Source organism: Panthera tigris, chromosome C2 (assembly GCF_018350195.1).
Source record: "Panthera tigris isolate Pti1 chromosome C2, P.tigris_Pti1_mat1.1, whole genome shotgun sequence".
Taxonomy (NCBI): Eukaryota; Metazoa; Chordata; class Mammalia; order Carnivora; family Felidae; genus Panthera; species Panthera tigris.
Window position 1 is genome coordinate 132,039,967 of NC_056668.1, and position 26,814 is coordinate 132,066,780.

Here is a 26,814-nt window from a genome sequence, read left to right on the forward strand (position 1 = left end):
GACCAAACTGGTAGTTGCCAGCAAAGGAAGAGGTTGGAGAGTAGGTTGAGGAGATTAAGGAGATTAAGAGGCACACATTTATAAAATAAATAAGTCACAAGAATGAAAAGTATAGCATAGGGAATATAGTCAATAATATTGTAATAACATTGTATGGTGACCGATGATAACTACACTTACTATGGTGAGCACTGCATAATGTATCTAATTGTCAATCACTATGTCGTACATGTGAAACGAATATGATACTGTATGCCAACTATACTTCAGTAAAGAAAACACTTATTCTAGGGGCACCTGGGGGGCTCTGTCTAAGCCTCAGACCCTTGATTTTGGCTCAGGTCATGATCTTGCGGTTGTGAGATCAAGTCCCAAATTGATCTCCAAGCTGGGCATGGAGCCTGCTTAAGATTCTCTTTCCCCAACTCGCTCTGCCCCTCCCCTGCTTGGTCATTCTCTCTCTCTTTCAAAAACAAACAAACAAAACACTTATTGTAGAAATTACTTTCTTGATAGAAATCTATCAATGTTGGCATAATTTTGATTAAAACATTTATGGCCAAACTTCCATTGGGGTAACATTACAGTCAAAAATTACCATGACTCCACAGAGGCTGCCTCCTGAAGAGGCAGCTGGGTGGAAGCTAAATCACAACTCCAGGGTAAAGACCTGGGAATCTGTATTTCTAAAACAATATGCTCCCTTTTGAATCTTAATTTAAACAATTTAAAAATGTTTTTGGGGCAGCTCACCTGGGTGGCTCAGTTGGTTAAGCATCTGACTTCGGCTCAGGTCATGATCTTGCAGTCCGTGAGTTCAAGCCCCACGTCGGGCTCTGTGCTGATAGCCCAGGGCTTGGAGCCGGCTTTGGATTCTGTGTCTCCCTCTCTCTCTGCCCCTCCTGCACTCATGCTCTGTCTCACTCTCTCTCTCTCAAATAAAAAAAAAAAAAAAAAAAAAAAAAACTTAAAAAAAATTAAGATGTTTTTGGGGCAACTAGGAAAGTTTAAGCAAGGACAGGATATTAGATAATATTAAGCAATTATTATTATTTTTTAGGTGTAATAATGATGTTACAATCATGTTTTTGAGAAGTCCTATTATGGACTGAATTGTGTTCCCCCAAAATTTAAATGTTGAAGCCCTACCCCCCAAAGGGATATATTTGGAGACAGGGCCTTTAAAGAAATAATTAAGATTAAATGAGATCATAAGGGTGGAGCTCTAATGCAGTAGGCCTGGTGTCCTTATAAGAAGAGGAAGAGATACCATGAGTGCATGGGCACAGAGAAAAGGCCATGTGGGGTTACAGAGAGAAGGTGGCCATCTGTAAGCCAAGAAGAGAGGCCTCAGGAAAAACCAAACCTGCTGATGCCTTGATCTTGGACTTATAGATTCCAGAACTGTTAGAAAATAAATTTCTGTTGTTTAAGTCACTGAATCTATGGTATTTTGTTATGGCAGGTCTAGCAAACTGAGACTAGTCTTTACATAGTAGAGATACCTACTGAATTATTTATATGTAGAACAATATGATGTCTGAGATTTGCTGTAAAATACTCTGGGGAAAAATGCTTCGGAAATAAAAATTTAGAGTAATAGATGAAACAAGACTGGCTAAGAATTGACAATTATTGGAGCTGGGTAACAGGTACACAGAGGTTCATTACACTATTCTCTTCTATTGTAGAGCGCTTTTGAGAATATCCAAATAAGTTGAAAAAATTGACAGTGACAATTGTAAGGTGATTTTGATACATATCTAAAGTAGGTAATTGCTGAGAAAGGGTTTTCCAAAATCTGGTGTTCTAACCCGGGCTGAAATAAATGTGTTATTAACATATACTTATAAATAAGAATTTAACTGAATTCAATAAGGTGGTAGGGAAAGGAATCAAAATGCCAAACACAAGCACTGGAGCTGCGGGCAAGGGACAGCAGGCAGGGAAGAAGGAATCAGTATTTACCAAGCGCCTAATGTGTACAAGATGCTTTGTAAACGTTATCTTTGGATGCTCACACAGGTCTACAAAGTAGACTTTTTAAAGTTTTAATTTTTTTAAAAAGTTTTAATATGAAGAAACTATGGCCCAGAGAATGTGAATGAATTCCCAAGACCCCACACTAGGAGATGGCTGAGCTGGGATTTTATTCCCACCTGACTGCCTCCAAAGCTTGCATTCTTTCCCCTACCCATCACCTCCTCTCTAGATATTACCAAATGCCAGGCCACAAAGGGCAGAGAAATTTTGAGGAGAATGGGATCATAGAGGGATGGGGCCAATAGGGACTGACAAAGGACCGTAAAGGGCTTGAGCTTGGATGGAAGTCCTGGAGGTACAGCAAAGGACAGGAGAGCATCTGAGGGGTGGGGAGGGATGGCAAGACGCAAATGCAGAAACTTGGTGGCGGATAGAGAATGAGATGCCACCGTGGGCTCTTGGCTCCTGGGGAGACGTGGTGAGGGCAGGATTGGGTTATGGGCAGTGAAATTGAAAGAAGAGGTGTCCCAGGACTTGGACCTGGATACAGTTGGTTAAAATAACAGATTTCAAATCTAGGTGGGAAAATGATGCCTCCATCAACAGATGAGGAAAGCCAGGAGGAACTTCTTTCAGGTGGGGAGGGTAGAAAGAAAGAAATACAGGTTAAACGTGTAGAATTGGAGATGATAGTGGAACATCCTAATGGCGAAGCCTAGATGGCAGTTGGGTTGACAGAATTTTAGATTTGAAAAATCATCTGGTCTACCCCTTCATTCAAGAGTATGAATCCAAGAAGTAACCAGTGAGTCCTCAAATCTAGCTTACACTATGATACAAAATGTGATAGTCATTTTATTCTTGTCTGCTTACCATGTTCCAGGTACTGTTCTAGGCATTGGAGATGCCTAGCAGTAGATAGATTGCCTGAATTATTATAAAGGCCTTTTCATTGGTCTTCTTGCTTCCACCCTGGCATCTCCTTCATTTTCTCTCAGCCAGTAGCCATTATAGTTTCTTTGTTACACATATAGTCTATGTACATGGACTAAAAATGTAAACGGAACCCACTAGACTGTGCTGTGGAATGTACAACCCATAGGGCTATATGTGGCAGCCCCAGGAAAGGGATCCTGTTAAAAGACAGATCACATTACCCCTCTGCACAAAATGCTCTAGAAACTCTTCTCTACTCCCCAAACAGGTAAGCCATACACTAGCCTCAGAACCTTGGTGCTCGTGCTTCCCTCTACCTAGAGAAAACTCTTCTGCCAGATATCCATCCAGATCTCCTTCGAGGCTTTACTCAAATGTCACCATTTCCTTGAGGCCTTCCTTGGCCACCTATTTTAAATTGCAACTATTTCCATCTTCCTCCGCTACATTCCTATTCTCCTATACCTGGCTGTCGCTCATGCTCATGCTCTTGCTTTTTTTTTTTTTTTTTTTTTTTTTGCCTACTTGTTTTTTCCTAACACACTATTTATGTTAACTTTAAGTTGTCTGTCCACCTTCATTGGAATAGAAGCTAGACAGTGGCAGGGCCTTTTGTCCCATTTGTTCACTGTTCAAATCCCAAGAATTCATAACGGTGCCTGGCACATAGGAAGTGCTCAACGAATGAATGAATTCATCGTTTCATGACTGAAGTACGCATGAGAGCATAACTGATTGAATAAAGACATAGGCTGAGTGCTGAGGGATGACAATGCGGTGCCAATTCAAGCTACCTGAGAATGTCAGTGTAAGTTTCACAGAAGAGGTGACACTTGATCTGGGACTTGAAAGAGAGGGAGGTGGGTCAAGGCAGGTGTGGTAGGCGGAATAATGGCCCCCAAAGATAACCAGGTCCTTTTTCCTGGAGTCTGCGAACATTACCTTTATATGACAGAAGAGACCTGCAGGTGTGATTAAGTATCTCGAGGTGGGAGAGATTGTCCGATATTATCCCGGTGGACCCCCAAATGCAATCACAAATACCCTTATAAGAGGGCGACAAAGGTAGGTGTAACAGCAGCAGAAGTGAAGGTGACAATGAAGCAAGATACGTACTTTGCTGCTGGCTTTGAAGACGAAGGAAGGAACTTGGAGCCAAGGAATGCGAAGAATGTAGTTCTAGAGGCTGGAAAAGACAGTTGGATTCTTCCCCAGAGCTTTCAGGGAGCATGGCTCTGCTGACACCTGCATTTCGACTTGGGTGAACTGAAGTTTGGACTTTGGACCTCCAGGACTGTGAGGAAATAAATGTGTGTTGTTTTAAGGCACATGGTTTGTGGTAATTTGTTACAGCAGCCATAGGAAGCTAATACAGCAGGTAAGGGCATCCTAGAAAGAGCGAGTCGTATGTACAAATCATGAAAGTGGCAGCACATTGAAGAATCCCCTGAGAAGCCGAATGGATCTGTGTTCAGCAATAGGGAATGGAGAAAGATGGGGCTGGGCAGGTAGCGGGGGCTAGATTGCAAAGGGCCTGGCAGGTCAGGTCAAAGAGTTGAGTGTGTTCCACTGGCATATACTGTGCTGTGTTGCCCAGATCCCCTTTCAGGACCGGTGGGCTTAAGCTTCATGGAGTGCTGCTAGCAGATGGCCCTGTGTCTCAGTTCTCTTGCACTCTTTCCTGAAGGCAGCCGCCTTGCCTGAACTCGCGCAGCTTCCTGGAGCAGCCTACATCTGATGACTGGTCTACATAGGAGTAGAAAGAGGCTGCCCATCTTACCCCACTTCAGGAGAACTCTGAAGGGCCGTCCCAGTATCGAAAGTCCCCCTTGGGATTAGTTGCAGCTCTGCTGTGATGACTTCTCCATGTGCCCAGTCCTGCCTCCTTTCCTCCTGGCCACAGGTGTTCATGTCAAGAGCTCTGCTGAGTAAACATCGGACCTGCTGGTCTCTGTCTCGTCCTGCTTCCCTGGGAACTCAGTCTGCCAATGTGAGCTAACAAGTCTTTAAGCAAGAGAGCGAAAAGTAAGACTGCCTTGGGTGGTGGTGGTGATAACTCAGATCAGTGTGAGGATGGGCTAGGTTGTGGAGAGATTGGAGGACGGATCGGTTAGGAAAATGGGGCAAAACTACAAGTGAGAGAAAATAAAGTCCCCTAGACAAGGGTAGAGGCAAAAGAAACTCTATGTGTGGTCACCAGCTTTTCCATAAACAACCTCATGGAGAGAAGGTCATCATTCTCAGCGAAGCCTTGTTCACTGCATGGACTAAAAAGAAGTCCTTCCTCACAATGGCCCAATCATTGCATTTTGTCCATCATTTCTAGTCTGGTTTTGTAGAACAGTCAACTTTTTTTCTTTCTTTTTTTTTTTTAATGTTTATTTATTTTTGAGAGACAGAGTGCGAGTGTGGGAAGGGCAGAGAGAGAGGGAGACACAGAATCCGAAGCAGGCTCCAGGCTCTGAGCTGTCAGCACAGAGCCCGACGTGGGGCTCGAACTCATGAACCGCAAGATCACGACCTGAGCCGAGGTCGGTGCTTGACTGACTGAGCCACCACCCAGGTGCCCCTAGAACAGTCAACTTTCTTACCAAAAATATGTTCTCTGTTTCTCTGGTGAAAAATCCACTTAGGGAAATAGATTTGACCAACCATTCTTCTTAGAACAAGAAGCCTACCAAATGGTGAAGCCTCCACTAGGAAGTGTTCTTTCAACTTTTTCTTGAATACCTCCAGTATCAGGGAGCTCATCTTTTTGCAAGGCAATGTATTCTCACTCTTAGCAGAATCCTTATATCAAATCTGACACTGCCCATAGCTTTTCACTTTGTTAGTTCTAAGTGAGGCATGATCATCAGCATGGAACTAAGTTTAGTAGCCCTGGTTTTAGAGTCAGACAGAACTGGGCTTAAATCCAGAGTGTGTTCCCAACAGTGTCCTCAGTCCACTTATCTCACCTAGTTTGCTCAATGTAAAATGGGGATTAAAAATAGAATATACTTACTGAGGTTGTTGTTTAAAAGAAATGTTTAGGGGCACCTGTTGGCTATGACGTTTGATTTCAGCTCAGGTCATGACCTCACGGCTCATGGGCCCAAGCCCCGCATTGGGCTCCTTGCTGACAGCATGGAACCTGCTTGTGATCCTCTCTCTGTCCCTCCCCCACTTGTTCTCTCTTTCTCAAAATAAATAAATTTAAAAAAAAAGTATGCTTAAAGCATGATAATTGGCACATGGTAAATGCTTAATAAATGGTAAAAAAATTACTATGGATGTGAGATGTCAATTTAATACATCTCCTCCTAAGTATTGCATTATGATATATGCCCTCTTCAGAGGAGAGAGAGAAAGAAAGAGAGATAGAGAGGGTGTGTGTGTGCCGTCTCTCCATTGAATTGTGAGTGGATATGCACCTGGCCTTCTTGAATTCGATGTATGTTAAGCACAGATATTGTGTGTAGACTCTCATTCAGGACATGCAGAGGATATAATCAAGGTGTCTCTCAAGTTTGTTTGGTTTTTTTTTTCCTACTTAGAAGAAGAAAGGATTTGCTTTCCATTTACCAAACAGCAGGCCTGCATAATAAGAAAGGATTGATTTTCTCAGCATTCCATTAGCTCTGGGTCTTTAAAGAGAGCATAATGCACTCCAGTGGGGAGATGAATTGCATCATCCGGGAGCTGGAGAGAGACCTGGAGAGGAATCAGGCTGGAATCTTAGCATTCAAAGGGAATAATCTTGCTCTCCTCCACATTCACCATATATGTTTTTTTTTTTAATTCCCTAAAGTCTGGCAGTTTATACCCACATTTCCGATCCAGACACATGTTTCATAACCAGCTCAGCTGCCGACCCAGTTAAATAATAATGAGTGATTTTTATAAATCTAAACTTTCTCTCATAAGAATCCAGCAGAAGAGGCTGCAGGGTGGTGGTTGGGAGAGAAGTCATCAGTGGTGATGTTCAAACGTCTTTGATTGATGGCGCTAAACACTAGCTGTCTGCAAACCATCAAACCACTGGTGGGAGAAAAAGAATTCAGTGAATCCACTGGTTGTTTTGTCCACCTGCAATCCACACAAGTAAAAGATAGAAATTAAAAGAAGAAAATGTTGCTTTCTCAGAGAATTCAGTGATCTTTTTTTCCCCCGTTGAAGAAAGGTCGCCTACTGGAGGTTGTTATAGGAAATATAGAATAACCAGGGGCTGGGGCGCCTGGGTGGCTCAGTTGGTTAAGCATCCAACTCTTGATTTCTGCTCAGGTCATGATCTCAGAGTCGTGAGATCAAGCCACAAATCGGGCTCTGTGCTGGGCATGGGGCCTGTTTGGGATTCTTTCTCTCTTTTCCTCTCTGCCCCTCCCCTCCCAAAATAAATAAATAAACATCTAAAAATATATATATTTACCTGGGTGGCTCAGTCGGTTGAGTGTTCGACTTCCGCTCCGGTCATGCCGTTCCCGGGTTCGAGCCCCGTGTTGGACTCTGTGCTGTCAGCTCGGAGCCTGGAGCCTGTTTTGGATTCTGTGTCTCCCTCTCTCTCCGCCCCTCCCCTGCTCATGCTCTGTCTCTCTCTCTCTCAAAGATGAACGAACATTTAAAAAAAATTTTTTTTTTAAGATTCTCTCTCTCTCTCTCTCTCAAATAAAAAAATAATAATAAAAGAACATTGCCAATGGTAAGATGGCAAAGGTTTAACAACAGACTGGGGGGAGGGGTCCCTGATTTGTAGAAAGCGCTTGTGTCTGTGGTGGAAACACTGTCACTGTAGACTGTTTCTGTTTCAAGCTACCAACATGATACTACCGAATGCGATGTTGGGAAGAAGAATCCAATAGCACCGCATTTTATAGTGTTTCCACCATTCCGATACTATAGAAGTGGTAAACTCAAGAGCACAGAGAATAGTGAAATGTAGTGAAATAATTGGGAAGTGGAGATTTTATTACCTTTGCATTTAATGTATTTATTTGGGTATAAGTTTGCATAATGTAGTTTTTAATTATGGCTGTTTTTAATAGCCAGCTATCAGAATTCCTGAAAATATAACAGTGCATGTGAGCCAAGAGAAGAGGCTCCAACTGAACCCTGACTCTTGTGGCACTTGAAGACAACTCATTTTCCTTAGATATTGGGGATGGGAGGCATATAAACCTCTCTCCAGTCCCGTCCCCATCCCTGACCATTTTCTCACTCATTCATCTTTTGTTTAGTCAATAACCATTTATTGAGCATACACAGGGCACCGGAAATAGTGAAATGACCAAGAGGAGAGCTCAAGATAGAGAATGGAGCTGACTACAGGGGAGAGTAATAACTCACGTGACAGAGATAGAAATGGGCAAGCTGACAGTGAGGAAGGAAGGGTGGCCTCTTGGACTGAGATCCAGGGAGGGCTACCGGCCACTCAGCCTTCAGGTTGCCTCACTAAAAGTTTGACCTCCGAGATCTTTTTGATGCAGTAGATCTTCCCCCCTACAGATACACTGTCTTCCCTCATCTTCCAGGATATCACCCTCTTCTTACCTTGTTAGCTGCTCCTGCTCGGTCCCTTGCTGGCTGCTCTTTACCTCCACAACCTTCTGATGTTGCAGTGTCCCAGATCCCAGTCCTTGGGCCTCTTCTCTTTCTTACCTCCCTCATCCAATGGTAAGTTTTCCAGCCTCATGGCTGTAGCTTACCCACCTGCAGTGCTGACCCTTCCTCTGAACTCCAGACTCATTTCTCCACTTGCCCATTTGACAACCCTACTGGACAGCTAGTAGATATCTCACTCTTAACATGCCGAACACCTGACCTTCTGTCCTTTGCAATTTCCTTCTCTTTTATCTTCCCATCCCAGGAAATGGCAACTCCATCCTTCTAGCTATTCAGGAGCTCAAATCTATAGGACATTCTTGCCTCTTCTTCTCTAACACCTCAAATCCAATCTATCGGCAAAGATGATGGATTCTGTCTTCAAAATATCCAAACGGCAACCTTGTCCCACCACTTTCACGACCTTCACTGCGGACCAAACCATCACTATCTCTCACCTGAATGTTTCAATACCCTTCTAATGGGCCTCCCTGCTTCCACTTTGTTCACACCCCTTCCTCCCTTCACCTCTATCACTTCTCAACATAGAAGCCAGAGTGGCCCTGTTGAAAAGAAAAGTTTGATCATTTCATTACAGTGCCTGACATATGGCAAACTTTCTACTATTGTTGCATTTAAATTCACAGACAATTTATTCTACTCAGTGATACCATGATTTCTAATACCTGATTTTGTTAGTTCTCAAAGATGAATAACTTGGGCTTAAACGGGATACCCAGGATTACACAGGCAACTGAGTGGGTCTTTAGTCTCAGAGATGCTGGCCTGCAATACAAACAATGCCTTCAGAAGAGCAATTTTATTTTATTTTTTAAGTTTATTCATCCATTTTGATAGAGAGAGAGAGAGAGAGAGAGAGAGATTGAACACACAGGAGGGGCAGAGAGAGAAGGAGAGAGAGAGAATCCCAAACAAGCTTCGCACTGTCAGCGTAGAGCCCGTTGTGGGGCTGGACTTCATGAACCACGTGGGGCCGAGTCTAAGTCAAGAGTTGACTGACCCACCCAGGCGCCCCTCCCTATGTTTAATTTTTAAAAATTGAGATGCTATTTACTTACAGTGAGATTGACCACTTTTAGTGTGTACAGTTCTATGAGTTTTGACTAATGTATGCAATCAGGGAACCACCACCACAAATTGATTCATAGAGTTTACTTTTTCTTGAGTGAAATAGGGATTTCTGGGTATACCCGTGTTACTAAAAAGCCTATAGTCTAGAATATTTTTGAATAAATGCAGAATTCTTGCTCTCAAATCTCTGACAAACACTGATGAAAATGGTAAAATCACTCTTCCTTTTGGAGGATCCTCTGTGTCTCAATCAATAAGAGGAGTGATTTGTAAATTAGCAAAGTCATTGTTTGGTCAAATGGTTCTATTTTCCCTTGTTTATATATATTTTTTAATTTTTTAAATGTTCATTTATTAAATATTTTTTTTTTACATTTATTTTTGAGAGACAGAGAGAGACAGAGCGTGAGCAGGAAGGGGCAGAGAGAGAAGGAGACACAGAACCTGAAGCAGGCTCCAGGCTCCAAGCTGTTAGCACAGAGCGCGATGTGGGGCTTGAACTCACGAGTAGTGAGATCATGACCTGAGTGGAAGTCAGACGCTTAACCAACTGAGCCACCCAGGTGCCCCACCCTTGTATATATATTGCTTTGCATTTTTCCCACTGAGAGTGCAAAAGTCCACCCGTTGGAATACTATGATTGCCTTGTGGTGGGTGAGGTCTTGCACTGTGGGACGGAATCAGTGCAGTCTTAATGCAGGCCAAGGTGCTACCTGCTTGTTTGATTTTCATTTTTTCTTAAACAAGGTAGTTCTTTATGGATGCAGATAATGTACTGAATTAACAATAACAATGGGAAAGGACACAAACAATGATGTTCCACACCACGGCTTAAGCAAAACCTGCCCTTTCTTAACTAATCTGGGTTTTTATTTGGACAGTTATTATTATTATTGTTTTTATTATGCAATGGTTCTCAACCTTGGCTGCATATAATAATCACAGAGGAGCTTTAAAAACAAATAAACAGGGGCACCTGGGTGGCTCAGTCAGTTAATCATCTGACTTCAGCTCAGGTCATGATCTCATGGTTTGTGAGTTCAAGCCCCACGTCGGGCTCTGTGCTGACAGCTCGGAACCTGGAGCCTGCTTTGGATTCTGTGTCTCCCTCTCTCTCTGCTCCTCCCCCACCAATGCTCTGTCTGTCTGTCTGTCTCTGTCTCTGTCTCTCTCTCTCTCTCAAAAATGAATAAATGTTAAAAAAATTTAAAAAAAACAAATAAATATGATGCAGGGCCCATCTCAGAACAAGTCTGAAATTAAAATCTGAGTGGCACCCGGGAATCAGAAACAGTTAAGGCTCCCTGGGGATATTCTATTATGCCACCTCGATTGAGAGCCAGAACTGATATTCTAGCTGGGCACAAAACTTCCTGCGTGGTTTTGAAGGTCTTCCCTCCAAAGGTTGGCCAGAGCTAGGGGTAGCCTACTGGAGGGGGGAAGATTCCAGAGCAGAGGTTAAAGGACCTGTATTAGTTCCAGCTAGCAGAGAAAACTGGACCTCTTTGGGCATTTGTTTCAGGACCAGGAGAAGGTGAAGTGAGTGAGGTGCCTCGAGTGCAAAATTTAAGGAGACACTGGATCCTTACTGCACTTGACCCTGAGAATACATGCCTCTTTAAATTTTGCACCCCCAGTACCTTATTTGCCTTACTCTATTCCCTCATCCTCTGGGTTTCTCATCTGTAAACTGATGAGGCGGGCTTGACTACTATCTTTCCCAGTGCTAATATTTTATGTCCCAAACATAAACCTTAGGCCAAGCTAGAAGAAAATGGAAACTTGTGTAATAATCTGGTTTAGTTCAGTCAGTAGCCAAAGCGGAATAATTCAGACCAAAGGTACTCTCTTCTTCTGCAACAGGAGGGCAGATTTTCTTTGTTCTGGTCTTCAGGAAGGTTGTATGAACATTCCTCAGTGCATATTCCTTAATCCTATCAACGGTCCTCAGACCTCTGCTTCTAGCACTTGTCTTTGACTTTTAGCCCAGGCCATCTACAAATTGCTATGCGTTCGCTTGTGCAACCTAAAAAGTGTCAAAATATGTGTGTTAGTTGGGGAGGACTGAGTTAAGTGTATCCCTGGCTGTGCCCCCTAGGGGTAATATGTATTTTATTTTAAAACTGAAATAACTTGAAAGGAAGGCTTGGGGGGGGGGGGGCGGGGAGCATGCGAAGTTAGCTCCTCCTGACGAGTGAGAGACAATTGTTAAATTTTCAGGAATTGGGTGATACGGCCATCATTAAAAATTAACTTATAAGAACTTACAATTAAATAAATTCTATTTAAAAATGGAGGTAACAAATATTCAAAATTCATCATGTACTAATTATTTGACTACATTTTACTACTATCACATTCTTGAGGTTGCTGAGGTCTATTGTACAGAAATATTAAATAATGGAGTATTGCTGAGCACCTCTCCCCAGCTGCACTCGCTGATATCACGCGGTAGCTGGGTATCAGCTGCAATAGGCGTCTTTATACCATGGAAATTGGCAAGTTGTGCAAATCACGGCTTTGTCACTTGGAGATTCAGTTGTTATACATTTGCCAGCATGCCACTGGCTTGGGTTAACTAATGAGTTGAAAAGTATGGTCCTTGGGATGTCCTATTGCCCCTTAGAAAGCAGCTACATGTTAGTGGGGAGAGCTGGGCACTGACTAGTTCTGCTAATACTTTTGGGAATACCGTCTCTGTCCTGCAATTTCCCCCCATCTCTGAAGCAGGCAAAAGTGCAATGCTTGCCCCTGTCATCCCATAAGATCACTGTGAAAAGAAAAACTTATTTTAACTGTCTAAAATAGTTCTGTGGTTTATGTTCTGTGGTTTCATGAATGGGCTCTAAAAAAGCGAATGCCTCATGCAAACACAAGACATCGTTGCAGAGGATCACACAGTCTCAAGAGAACAGTCAACGGATACGAAGGCATATTTCTGTATTGAACTTAGTGTTTGGTTGGATGTGAGGAGCGATAGAATAATGTTCCAATGCCCATCTTTGGAATCTGTGCCCTTTTGGGGGAACCTGATGCACTGGAGCAGTTTTTAAGATGGCACATTTCGGTTACGCTGGGACACTTGAGTGGCTAAATTAACTCATGGCTCAAACTGAGTGCTATTAATAACTCAGAATTTTATGTTAAGATTATTCACTTGTAGGCATCTTTTTTTCACAGAAAAATACGTGTGAACAAAACGTAAAAGGATTAATTTAGCATCATATCCCGTGATTTCAATGTGGGGCGAAGTGGTAAGTTGTCACTGTATTTCCTTTGCCAATACTCACACTTGATCTGCAGCTGTGAACTGAGTTCGGGCCAGAGATGGACAATGTCACCCTCACTCTTGCCCCACTGTGACCATTAGACACAATCTTGAGTTGTCTGAACCCAGCTCTGGACTATAGAGCCTTGGGGAAGTATAAGTTTATGGCAAGGAGTCTGAATCCATTTCAAACCTCAAAGCTTTTTTTTTGTCTTTTCTGTAAAATAATGACTATTTTTCAAATTCATCCAGATTCTGTTCCTATGAGCCAAACACAGTTTTATTTCAAGGCTTTACTGAATCCATAGAGTCTTTGGGTCATCAGGGCTTCCCTATGGTTAAATGGGTTGTCCCCTGGCCCCAAGTGCCTTGTATGAGGGGGCTCATACAAGGGTTGAAAACGAACCCCAATTCCTTTCCATGAGCCATTTGTCCTACTTTGGGGCTGAGTCATCCCAGGTGGCACCATATTTTAATTGATCCATCTAGAAAGACTTCTTTTATCTCAATTTCATAAATGCATGTAAATACCAGCAGGGGCTCTCTGGGCATTATATATGTTCTCTGTCAATAGATAGATATTAATAAACAACTGTCCAAGTGTTTTGCCCTCAGAAAAAGAAATCTTTATGCCCCAAAAGGTTGCAAAATCCTGTGTGAGATCTTTAATCTGTTTACACCCACATTTCTAATTCTCCTCTCAGTTGTGTGTGTGTGTGTGTGTGTGTGTGTGTGTGTGTGTGTGTGTGTCAGTGTATATGTGTGTATGAACGCAGTTGAAAGTTCTCCCCTCAGAGACCAGATTAACTGGAATTTTTCAGTCTCCATTCTTCCCCAGACTCTGGTGAAGATTCTACCAATATCATGGCTGTCATGGACCCATCCACACTCTACCAGCTACCCTTTGCTGCACAAGATGCCCCAAAACTTATGTTAAAACAATAAACATTTATGATTTCTCATGATTCTATGGGTCAGCTAGATCAGCTCAGTTGGGGCTGGATGACCTAGAATGACCTTACTTACATGTCTGGTGGTTGGCTCCATGACAGCTGGGGCATTGGGGAAACTTGACCATGTATCTTTTGTCATTCAGCAGGCTAGCTTGGGTTTATTCATTTAGCTGTGAGGTTCCCAAGAACACAGGAGAGTTAGCCCTGATGCACAAGCACTTTGACAGCCTCTGCTCGCACCCTGTTTTCTCAAGTCCCATCAGCAAAGCAAGTAGCAAGTTCAGCTCAGAGTCTGAGTAGGAGGACACGGCCAACTGGCATTGATAGAAATTGTAGCCATGTTTACAAATTACTGTGCTCACTGATTTTAAAGACATTAAGGAACAAAATTCTACTTCCAGTTCCTACCAGAAAAAAAGAACTGTTTCTTGCCTTGCCTAACATTATAGCTATGTAATTTTAAAGTTTCCAATAGCTACATTACAAGAAGCAAAAAGAAACAGATAAAATGAATTTCCATAATGTATTTTATTTAACCCAATATATCCGACATTATCACTTCAGCATATAATCAATATAAAGAATTACGAGATATTTTTCTTTTTACTTTTTCATACTCAATTTTCCAAATCTGGTGTACATTTCATACTAAGAGCACGTCTGAATTTGGACAAGCTGCATTTCAAGTGCAATAGCTACACAGGGCTTATGTCTACCTCACTAGACAGCACAACTTTAGAACATGGGCTTCATTTCTTTATTTACATGAGAAAACTGAGGCTCAGGGAGGATAAGTAGTTTTCCCAAGGTCACGTGGCTGGCAAGTGGTTGACCCAGGATTCTACCCTAGGTTAGCTGGACACCAAAGGCTTTACTCTTTCTACTGTACCACATTGGCTGCTTCAACAGGCAGGATTTTGGGGGGGGGGTGGGGGGAGGAAGCACTGGATCACAGCCTTGCTTTTGAGATGTAAACCATTTCCCTTTTCCTTAGCCCATGGGGTCTAAATCTATCTCTGACTTCCAAGCCTTCCACAGTTTAGCCTTTAGTGGTTCATCCCCACTGTTCTCCATTCATGCCAGTCTCCCTTCCCACCCTGCACACATATAATATTAACCTGGACATAGTTTACTCCTGCACTACCTACCCTTCCGGTGTCAGTTCACCAACTCTTTGAAAGAAGATGGGCTCTTCTTTCTTTCCTGGTGGTGCTTTATCTCCAGAAAGGTTGCGAAGGTCCCAGGAATATGAGGTATGTTAATGATTTCTCTTTATCTTCGCACAACGCATTTTGTATTGTTCTTTCTTGGTAGGGGGAGCTTAATAAGTCGGTGACCCATCTGAGCTGGCATCAGAGGCAGGATCAGGGTGCTCAAAAGAAGGGCCTTGGATGATGGCCTCCAAGGCACCCTCTTTCTGTGAAAGGTAAGGAAGGCAGCTGGCTGACCACGTGACTATACAGCAGGCACGGGGCAGCCTGGTACGTCAGAGGCCCTCAATAGATGTTTTGTTGGAAGAATGGATTGACTGTTCTTCTAAGTCAATTTGAGACCAAAAGCAGGGTTGGATTGACAGACTTCTCGCCACACCCACAAAACCGATAAACATAGTATTTTGCAAATATTATGTAAATGCTGAGTGTAAATTTGGTAGCAGAATAAAAATGGATATTAATCACTGACAATTAAAAACTGCTCAGTCTCTGATTGATCTTTTCCAACACTCTATTTTTCTATCTGAACAGAGTATATTTTCCAACATCTTTTATGTTCCTCTAGTGAAAAAAACCCCAGCGATTAAAGAATATTTCACTTTTGATCGTTCCTTTCAAACATTTTCCTGTTCTGTTTGAAGAAAGCATATTTTTCACCTTTTTTTCCCCCCAACTCTGGTGAAACGTTGGAGCAGTTTTGGTTCTTGAGTTGTTTTTTTTTTTTTTTTCCCCCACATAATTAAGCTGATTAGTATCCCATATGGAGTGGAAACAATTGGCTTCACGTATGCTGGTGGATGGTTACCCACAGAGCGGTCACTGTTTACATGCTTCCCATTTCCTTGTTAGATAAAGATCTGGCAGACTTGAACTCTGTGAACATTACAGCCTCTGGTTATCAGACATGCCTGTATCCTGTTTAGTGGTATGAGATGAGATAGGTATTCTATAATTTTGTACAGAAGGAACTTTGAAGATGCTTACCCAGCATCCATTTCCTTTTGCCTGTTTCTGGCGGCCCCCTGATTTGTTCAGGGAGTTTTTTTGGGTCCATGCAGCCCTGAGGTTTAGGGAAGTTGACTCCACCTCCAGTTGCAGTGTGGGCTTGATTGGTCTGAATAATCTTCCCTCCTTGCTGCAGAAAAAGTCTAGGAATCCAGACCTTAGTTAGTGTGTGACATTCCTCAGGCCAAAGGGATTGGTTCAGGGGTGGGCATCTGACCAAATTCTCGCCAATGAGATGATGCAATGGAAGGTTTGGCAGGAGTTTCAGGGTAAGAGGTCTCACTTTTTTTTTTTTTTTTTCCATTTTAGAACATAAATTAATTGAGCACTGTGTCATCATTAAAAGTACTATTTTCAAGAGATTTATAATGATGTGGAAAATGATTGTGACATAATATTAAATAAAAAGGATTCAAAATTGCTAAAACTCTAGAATCTTAACAATTGCAAAAACTCGTTAGAAGAAAAATGCTAAAGGAGTGGTTTTCTGAGTGACTGAGTTATGATTTTCGATCTGTTTGTCTCTATTTTTCAAGTTTTTTACAGTGCACATGTGACATCTATTGTCTAGGGTAAAGAGTGTTTAAGAGGTCTCACTCTTAACAGCTGTGTTACTGAGCGGAGTGGTCCCTCTTCTTTGGACATTGTTATGGCCAGATTGCAAAGCCAGGAGATGCTACGGTCACCTTGCCGTCAGCCTGACTATGCTGCGAACCCACAAAAGAGGGAGGGACCAAACAGATGATAGAGAGGCAGTTTGGAGGCTGATGGAACCACACTTGATGGCTATTGTACATCTGGACTCTTTTAGTTGCATGAGTCAGTAAATCCCCTTTAAGGTATGAACCAGTTGAAATGGAGTTTCTGTTACTTTTAGCCAAAGGCATCACTACTGATATAGACAATTTTACCAAAGAAATGTGAATCAAAAAATGAGAAGTCAGTTTAACATAAATGTGTGGATGCATATAGGAAACACAATACAAAGCAGGCCTGGGTGGAGTATAGTGTCCCCCCTACCCCCACCCCCACTTCTATCTTCCAAATGAAGAAATGAGTTCATAGAGTTTCGACAAAGCTTTGAAGGGACAGAGCCAGAGTTCCTGCTAGGCTTATAAACCCTAGATATTAACAAAAAGCTGTACTTTGACAAATTCCTTCAGAGAAGCCCTATGGGCAACTTGATACCAGACCCTACCTTCACCTGATCTTAACAGCCAAGCCCAAAGCCTCCTACTTTTTTGTTCATAAAATATTTGAACAGAAAACAGTTCGGAGTATATCCTGGTTTTCGACCCAAGGTTCTGCCTTGATAACCTTGCCGTTTTTCTTCGAGTGATTTGTTTTTTCTTTCTGAAAAAATGCTTAAGAAGATAAGTCCTTCACTTACCTAGACACGAGCATGGCACCCTGATAAAAATAGTGTAGTCAGATTCTGTCTGAACCTCACTTTCTACCCCCAAGCAATTTGTCAAGATATTTTCCTAAATATAGAGAGTTCTCCTGCCAAGAATTCTGCCTGGCAGTTGTCAGGCAATGAAATTGCAATCTCCTGATTACCAATGAATGAACGAATAAATGGTCCTTCCACCAAGAGATGACATCATACTGTATAGATTTACTTCTACTCTTTTTTTTTTTAAGTTTATTTATCTTGAGGGGTGGGAGGTGGAGAGAGAGAGAGAATCCCAAGCAGGGTTTGCACTAACAGTGCCCCGACTTGGGGCTCAATCCCACTAACTGTGAGATCATGACCTGAACTGACACCAAGAGTCATGCTTAATCGACTGAACACCACCCCCCCCCTGCCCTCCCAGGTGCCCCTATCCTATTGCTACTCTTTTGAAGAATCTATTACAGTCCTGGTCTAGAGTGCTACTACCTTTATCTTTTAAAAGGGCTCTGAACTCTCTGAAGCTCAACACTAGGATGAAATATTTTTAAAACTTTCCCCAATATTTGACTATGGATATTATGTCATTATTTACCTTGCAACTATTATTTTGGCACATTGTAAAGCACCAGTAATATGGCCATTGCAGAGTTACACTTGTCTAGTTACACTTGTCTAGTTATTTAACCCTGAAGTTTCTTTTTAAAGGGAATGGTGTGGACAAATGGGTGCATGAAGCATATTTCAGGGAACAGTGAACTGACCAGTATGACTGGAGCAGAGAATAATGGGGAAGCGTTTTCAAATGTAATGTAGAATATCTTAAAACCCAAACTAAAAAGTTTTTTCCCATGGGTGTATGTTTCTAGATGTGGGAGGAATGAGGACTGCAGGCTTTAAGAAGGTGAGTGTGGTTGCAGAGTGCGTGACTCTGAGGCTGGGGCCTATTTCAGATGACATGAAGGGGCCCATGTGCCACTGGAACAGCATGACGGCGGGAGTGGCAAAAAGAGTGGGAACGATGAACCAGAGTAGAAGATGTTAGGAAGACAGAGAATTGACTTCTCTTGGGGACCAACTGGGTAAGGAAGTCCAGACAGAGAGGACATCAAAAGTAATCCTAAGTTTCAAAGCCTCCATAATGGGTGGATGAAATTACCACTGGAAATGTCAGGAAACGCAGAAAAGAGAGGCAGTATTAGGAGATAAGAAAAAGGAATCTGTTCCCCAAATGACTGAGTTTGGGATGGTAGTAGGACAAGAGGTAGTGCTGCCCATTAGGCAGTTGGAAAGATGTAACTAGAGCTGGTCAGGGCTGGAAATAAGATCTGGGAGCTGTTGCCTCCTCAATTCCTCTTTTCTTCTGAGTAGAATCCCACCTGTGTTTGGGTTGCAATGGCTCAGACAGGGAGGATAAATCATGACTGGCCAAGGTCCAAACATGATAACTTATTTCCCTTTGGTTGGTCAAGGGGTGAACATGTGATCCAATTCTGGCCAATGGCCAAGGGACTTCTGGAAGGATTTTCTTCCTGATAAAACAGACCTCCGTGAGGAGAAGGCCGTTTGGCTTTCATTTCTTTCCTTCCTGCTTGCGACCCTGTCAGGAGAGAATGGGATTGTTGGAGAGATGTGGCTTGACGTGTTGAGAGATATGGCTGACACATATGTCACAGTGATGGTGACAAAGCGGAAAGAGAGTAAGAACCTTTGGTCAGTCACTGGTGTCCTTGTTGATCTGCTGAACCAAGTCTGGAATTGCCTACCTCCAGACTTCTTGTTACACACAAGTTTATTAAATGTCTTTGTTACTTATGTTACTGTTAGTTGGTATTTTATTACTTTCCCCTGAACATATCTTAACTAAAACAGATGTAATTACTAATGCCTGTGAGAACTGACATAATCTGAGAGGGAGGGAGTAAGAGAAAGACAGAACCTGGAGATATACCCATATTAGGAGATGGGAGCTTTTCACTAATCAAACCTTAAGATTTTTAATAAAAAAGGTACATAGGAAATTTGTTTTTAATTATGAAAACATACCACACACAAACATACACTCCTACAACCTCCTTCCTCCAACCACACATTCCAGAGAGCATATGTTCCAAATGAAATGTCAAAAAGGAGATGGGTTTCAGTTTGGAGCTATAGGAGGGCAATTATTTCTCTAATGTGGTTTGCTTCCTGTTGCTAAAACTGAGTCCCTTCAAATGAGATTGTTTGCTAAGTGAGGCATCTCCTTCCTCTTCCACCCTTGGATGAATTAGGGAGCAAGAGGAATCGGTCAAGTTTCCTCACTGTGATGGGCCGAGGAGCTCTGTGTATTCCCTGTGGATAGTGGCCTGCCACTGGAGAGGCCACAGGCTGGAGCAAGGAGCTGACTCATAGGGTAAGGAGAAAATGGCCTGGATCTTTCACAGAGGTAAGCAGTGTCCAATTGCACTGGGGGGAGGAGGGAGAGGTTATGACAAAGAAAGCCGTATCTATTCCACTGAGCAATTAATGCCATTATTTTTCTTCAAAAAGCATTTTCTCTTAAGCCATCGAGGATAATTTAGCCTCCATCTTGACAGAATGTACTAATGACTGCTAATGGATACATTCTTTTAATAAATGAAGAGGCACAAGAAAATTGCCTGATATTAAACAGAGTCCCACATGTCTTATCGGAGTCTATAATGGCCCTATCAAGTGACCTAAATGAAAGAAATGTGACTCTTCAGGGGTTAAAGGAGTCTATTTTTTCTTAGTGCAATATAAATTCGCTGCTGGGAGAACAGTAATTCATTGGTCTATCCTAAGAAATGTTTAAAAGGGGGGCCATATCTCAAGTTAAATGATGCATTTCCTATTGGTAGCGAAGAAAATATGAAATAGAACCTCTGTGCAGTGTGGATGTATATAAATAGCCTCTTATCTGGCAATAGAGCCCAAAACTCTTTTGGGTCTTTGATCCTTGGAATTTTTAGCCCAGAAGTTGAAGAGCCTCGTAATTTGTTATTAATTTTGTCCAATTTTTTTCAATACCTTCCAGGGTGCTTTTTGTTGGTTGGTATGATTTGGTAATTTTAAACTCTATTCTTGGAAATGTTTCTCCAGATTCAAGTAATTCCTCGTACTCTACCTTCAGTGGGACACTTCTAAAAATGAATAAAGAATTCCAACAAATCAATAAGAAAAAGACAAACAACCCAAAAGAAAAATGGATAAAAGAAATGAACCAGAAAATCAAAGAAGAAGAAATGGCCAATAATGATACGAAAAGATGAATGATCTGTATTACAGTCTTTTGCAACTTGCTGTTTTCAATACAACACTATGACTCTAAGCTTTTCATCCACCCGTGGTATTGTGTGTGGCAATATTCATTTTCACTAGTGTGACAGTATTTCATTGGGTGAGTATTCCACAATTCTATTCTCCCCAAAATACATGTAGCATGAATCTATATTTATAATGCTAAAAAACAGCTACAAATCATATATTATATTGCAAAACAATACTTGATAGAACTATTTTTTTTAAAACCAAGTAATGATAAAGACAAATTTCAAGATAATGTTTCCTTGGGGAAGGGGGAGATTGACATTGGGGATGGGATGAGAGAATGTATCTGTTATCTATTGCTGCATAAGGAACCACACTGAAGCTTAGTGGCTTAAAACAAAAATCAATTATTTCTCATGAATCTCTGGGTCAAGACTTCCCACAGGGTTCTTCCACACAGAACCATCTGGCCCTCTCGTGCAACTGCATTCAGCGGGACTGGGCTGGATGGTCAAGATGGCCCCACCCTCAAGGCTGCTATGCCTTGGACCTTTTCTACTTGATTTCTCTCACCATGTGGTGTCTCATCCTCCAGGGCCTCTTTTTCCATGTGGCCTTTCCCTCCAGCAGGGTAGACTGGATGTTCTTTACAAGGAGAAAACACCCACAGAGTACTTGTGTAATTAAAACTTAATTACAATTAAAATATATTACCTAATGAAAGAGTGCTCTGTGGCCAGATCATTTTTGGAAATGCTGCATACAGCATCCCCTGTTAGAGCTTCATAATGCAAAAAATAAAAAAATAAAAAAAAATAAAGCTTGCTAAAGGCTTTGAGAAGTCTCACAAGGAGCAAAGAAGAAAAGACCTGCTTTGGTGAAAGGAGCTGGTAAGAGAAGGCAGAAGCGCTCCACCTTCTCTGTCCTCAGGGATGTAGGAACGGAGTACTGAGGTAGAGAAAGCTCGAAGGCTGGGGCTCGTCATCTGAACTCTGCTACTCCTCCTTCAAAGCGCAGTGTAACTGAGGGAGGCTCTGACAGCCTCACACGTGAGGCCGGAAGTGGCCTGGAGGCCAGAGAGTCAACAGTGCTGCTCCTGGAATTAGGTCACCTAGGTCCCAGTCCCTCCCCACTGCCCTGCCCTGCTCTTGAATTAGCTCACTTTCCTGACTCCTATCTCTAATTTGCTTTAACCCCTCTGACCTGCTTTTAATGTTTATTTATTTTTGAGAGAGAGAGAGAGAGGGAGACACAGAATCCGAAGCAGGCTCCAGGCTCCGAGCGGTCAGCAAAGAGCCTAACGCAGGGCTCGAACTCACGAACTGTGAGATCATGACCTGAGCCGAAGCCGGATGTTCACCGACTGAGCCACCCAAGCATTCCACCTCTGACCTGCTTTGATCAGTTATCCTCTTTGTAATTGTGGATCTTCAGTTTGTCTCTTCTGCCTGGTGGCCTTAAGCTTGTAGGACTTGCTTCTCTCTCTTCCTTTCCTTTTATTTAATGTGAAAGTTAATCCATGACAATTTTAACAAACTCAAATAATACCCCCAAGACAAAAGCCTCCCCTTGTCTGTTCCCGTCCCACTATTCCACTGTCAACTAAGTTTCCTTCCAGAGGAGTCTCTGCTTATGTAAACACACATATGCGTCCATGTGTGTGTATTTGAACAAAAGGGTATGAATATGTTGATATACTTCCATGATCTCCCTTTCCACTTACTATTATAATGTGTACATATAGTCTTTGCAAGTTGGTGCATAAAGACTGATATAATAGCTGCCGTACTCCAAAGTGCATAGGTTCCTTTACTGATTTAGCCGTTTCCCTCTTTAATTTTTTTTTTTTAATGTTTATTTATTTTTGAGACAGAGAGAGACAGAGCACGAACGGGGGAGGGTCAGAGAGAGGGAGACACAGAATCTGAAACAGGCTCCAGGCTCTGAGCTGTCAGCACAGAGCCCCACGTGGGGCTCGAACTCACGAACCGTGAGATCATGACCTGAGCCAAAGTCGGCCGCTTAACCGACTGAGCCACCCAGGTGCCCCATGACTGATATAATAGCTGCCGTACTCCAAAGTGCATAGGTTCCTTTACTGATTTAGCCGTTTCCCTCTTGATCAACATTTATGTTGCTCCTTTTTTTCTGCCATTGTAACCAGTGTGGCAGTGATCACCCTTGTATGTGAATTTTTGCACATTCAAGCAAACGTATGAGGAACTCCAGAAAAGGCAGTGCTGGCTGGATCTTAGGGCGTGCCTGGCCTTCCTTGTCTCATTGCCCTTTTGACCCTGATGTCCTAGAGACCTCTGCTGTCACTCACCTGTGTGCCTGGACCACTCTACAGCTCACCCATTCCAGGACCTGTCTTCTCTGCCCTTCCTTGGGGAGCTAATCCCTTATCACCTGCTCTCTGGAGCTCTGCCCTGGCTGCCTAAGTTGATCTCATCGGTTGACAACTATGCCTCGGATACTGACTTGCCACGTTGTGTTACCATGATTTTTCTACTTGTCTAATTTCCTCACTAGACCAGAAATTTCCAAACGCATCATCAGTGTCTGACACAGGGCTTGGCACTCACTAAACGAATGCATGAATTCATTAGTCAATTTAACTGAGCTCACACTGTGTGGCAAACAGCTATGAACAAATCCAAACTCCCTGTTCTTGAGTGGAGACATGATAAAGAAATAATTGTAAATAATTGGTCAGCTGACGATAAGTGCTGTAAAGAAAGGTAAGGAAGAGTCTGGCGCTAGAGAAGGCTTTGATTCATGGGTGGATGACATTTGGGCAGAGACCTAAATGAGGTGAAGGACTGAGGCTGCTGATTGTCTGTGAAGAACATTCTAGCAGTGGATGTATGAGTCACCGAATGGAGGCCAGGTAGGGGATTCCTCACTCCCTGGTATGACAGGAGGATACCCCGAAGGCCGAAAGGATCAAAACAAAGTTAACTCAATTATGGAACCTAACATGAATGTCCCAGCTTGGGTTCCCAGGAAGGAGCCTCTGAGATGATTAGTATGTAGGAGGTTTATGAGGGAGAAAGGAAGGAGCCTGGGGGGAAAGAAAGCAAGACTGGACAGAGGGAAAAGCTGAGCTACGATGCTTTTCTCAGAGACGGTGTTCATCAACTCTTGGGAGTTCTGAAGCCAGACGGCCCTTCAGAGTGGTTCCTAATTGGGCTGGACCTTTTTGCCTCGCCTCAGTCATTAGGTATTGGCCGCCACAGGAAGGGGTACAACCTTGGGCACAGTGGTGCTTTTAGCCATCACTGTCCCCAAAGAGGGTCACAACCGAAGGACTGTCTCCCAGCAGCACTCCCAGCAGCTGAGGGGGTGAGTCCTTGGTTTCTGCAGGCCGTGCTGGGTGGGGCAGCACAGTGCTCATCACAGGGGAGACAGGTGGGCTTTGGAAAGAAGAAAAGTTGGGGCGCCTGGGTGGCTCAGTCGGCTGAGCGTCCGACTTTGGCTCAGGTCATGATCTCGCGTCTGTGAGTTCAAGCCCTGCGTTGGGCGCTGTGCTGACAGCTCAGAGCCTGGAGCCTGCTTTGGATTCTGTGTCTCCCTCTCTCTCTGCCTCTCCCCTGCTCATGCTCTGTCTCTCTCTCTCTCTCTCTCTCTCTCTCTCTCTCTCTCTGTCAAAAATAAACATTTAAAAAAATTTAAAAAAAAAGATTCTCTCTCCTCTCTGCCCCAACCCCCTCCCCCCCACTCTCTATAAAAAAAATAAACCAAAAAAAGAAGAAAAGTTGATTTCCTGGGCCTGTTTGCTTGCAGGGTCCTTTCCCTTCCTCAGCTCTGCTCAAGGGTGTTGACACCAGCAGGCTGCATTTCTCAAGCGTCCTTTGGAGCTTCTCAAGCTCCCTGTTAGCTGTTTCTGGCCAGGCCAGTAGGAGCTATGGATCAGACATTATAAGGAAGAGGAAGGGGGAGGGCAGGTGTTTCTCTTCTCCCTTTCTGCCCTGGGCAGGTTCTCCATTGGCAGCCTTGTCTCCCGGCTCTACCTCTCCTGTTCAGGCCCAGTGTGTTTCCTGCCTCCGCCAGGGAACCTGAGCCCCTGGGCTCCAGTGAAAGTGCGGTGGCAAACACAAAATGCTCAAATCTCCTTCAAGGAAGGACTTGCTGCCCAACGGCAGGGCACGCAGCCAGCCTCCAGCTGTCAGCTACCGCAGGGTCAGCCTTGCTGGAGGTCGTGCCTTTCCAAACCACCCACATCTGGTGACCGAGGGAGTGCGGTATTAAATGCCTCACCGGGTTGGCTTGATGCGGGATGCTCTGGTGAGCAACCCTCCAGACTTGGCTGAGGTTTAGTTCAGGCTGCACCCCACTGCACCTTCTTCCCCTGACATCCTGCTGCTGCTTCTCCCACTTCCCAGGGGTTGACCCTTAGTAAGTGTCTTATACCCCAAACTATGCTTAAGTCTGCTTTTGGAGAACCCAGCCTCCAATACCACTTCTTTCCCTCCGTCCTTCCTGCCTTGAAGCCTACTGGCTTCCTGTGGTGCTAATCTCTGGGTGGCTGTTTGGACACAGATTTTTCCACTGACTGTGTAACCAATTCACTGCGTTACACCCCGATCTGCTTAGATACAAACTGAATTCAGTTTTTCTGGTTAGACTCTGCTTGTTATACTGAGTTTCGCATGCAAATTTAAGTTTATACTCTGGCCTCCTTTTTTAAGCAATTGTGTTTCAAAGGGCCCCCTAACTTAAACACAAATATTTAAAAATACAGTCCTTTCCTTGGCCTCGCGGCCATTTGTCAGTCGGAGACTTGTGACATTGGACCCTTTGAAAGAAATGACAGAGCCAACCGTGGAGGTGTAGCATAAGCAGATGAAACCAGCCAGCAGCAGGTGGACCATAACCCCACACGGTACCCAGACCTGGTGGCCCAGTGCTGCTCCTCCCAGCCACCTGTTCTCAGCTGTCACCTGTGGCTCCAGCTGTGTTTGGACATACAGATCTCCCTCAGCTTGTGAGGGGATTGTGTCCTCATAACCCATCATAAGTTGAAAATACTGTAAATTGAAAATGTAGGGGTGCCTGGGTGGCTCAGTCAGTTAAGCCTCTGACTCTTGATCTCGGCTCAGGTCATGATCTCACAGTTGATGAGTTGGAGCCCCACATCCGGCTCTGTGCTGACAGTGGGAGCCTGCTTGGGATTCTGTCTCTCCTTCTCTCTGCCCCTCCCCTACTTGTGTGCATGTGAGTGCACCACCCCCCTCTCTCAAAGTAAATAAAACTTAAAAAAAAAAAGAAAATGCATCTCATATACCTAACCTCATAGCTTAGCCTAGCCTAATTTGAACATGCTCCGAATGCTTAATTAGCCTATAGTTGGGCAAAATCATCTAACACAAAGCCCATTTGATAATAAAATGTTGAGTAACCCATGTAATTTATTGAACACTGTACAGAGAGTGAAAAACAGAATGGTTGAAGTAGAGCGAATGTTTACCCTTGTGATCACATGACTGCCTGAGCCCAGACTCATGAGAGAGGATCAGAGACTCCATAGCACTAGCCCAGAGAAGACCAAAATTCGAAGTGCTGTTTCTATGGTGGTTTTGCACCACGGTGAAGTCGAAAAATCCAAGTCGATCCATCCTAAGTCAGGGATCATCTGTATGGCACCAACAATCCCTGAGCTGGGTGGACTCTGGCTTCTTTATACTAACGTCTCTCCTCCTCTGAGACTGTCACTGTGTCTGGCTCTGAGGTCGGCTGGTGTCTGTGGTCCCCACTTCCTGGCTCTCTCCGAAAGGCCAGGCTGGAACGAGTGTGAGGCCAGCAGGAGCCTAGGGCACACAACTTCCAGAAGAGTCCCTGGTGGGGTTGTGCCCCTGCAGGGTGGGCAGCTTTCTTTCAAGCGGTAAGATGGGAAGCTGGGGCCGAGCCTGGTCAGAGGCCAGGAGTAGGGGCGGGGGAGCCCCTGTAACAGCCCGAGTATAATTGGGACACAGAAATTGCATCGGTTTGTTTCTATAAGAGAGGATTCGATAGACAAGGTTGTGAATAAGGTAACTGGAAAAGCAAGAACCCTAACGTATCGTGGAGGTGGCAACTGTGGGAAGCAGCCACCGCTCCTCAGGCTGGGGTACTCGAGG

The 26,814-nt window shown here is 43.5% G+C and overlaps 1 long non-coding RNA gene across 4 annotated transcripts in view; it reads left to right on the plus strand.

Annotated features, from left to right (window-relative positions):
• LOC107180139 overlaps window positions 1–21,855 on the plus strand; it is a 38,042-nt gene extending 16,187 nt beyond the window's left edge. The window contains exons 4-7 of one of the 4 annotated variants that reach the window (XR_006207759.1): window positions 12,770–12,843; window positions 15,125–15,236; window positions 19,696–19,850; window positions 20,528–21,855. This is a non-coding gene — a long non-coding RNA (uncharacterized LOC107180139). Of the gene's footprint in view, window positions 1–12,769; window positions 12,844–15,124; window positions 15,237–16,565; window positions 16,864–19,695 lie in introns of those variants that run through there. The other 3 variants (XR_006207760.1, XR_006207758.1, XR_006207761.1) reach the window with 3 other exon arrangements.
• The last annotated feature ends 4,959 nt before the right edge of the window (window positions 21,856–26,814 follow it).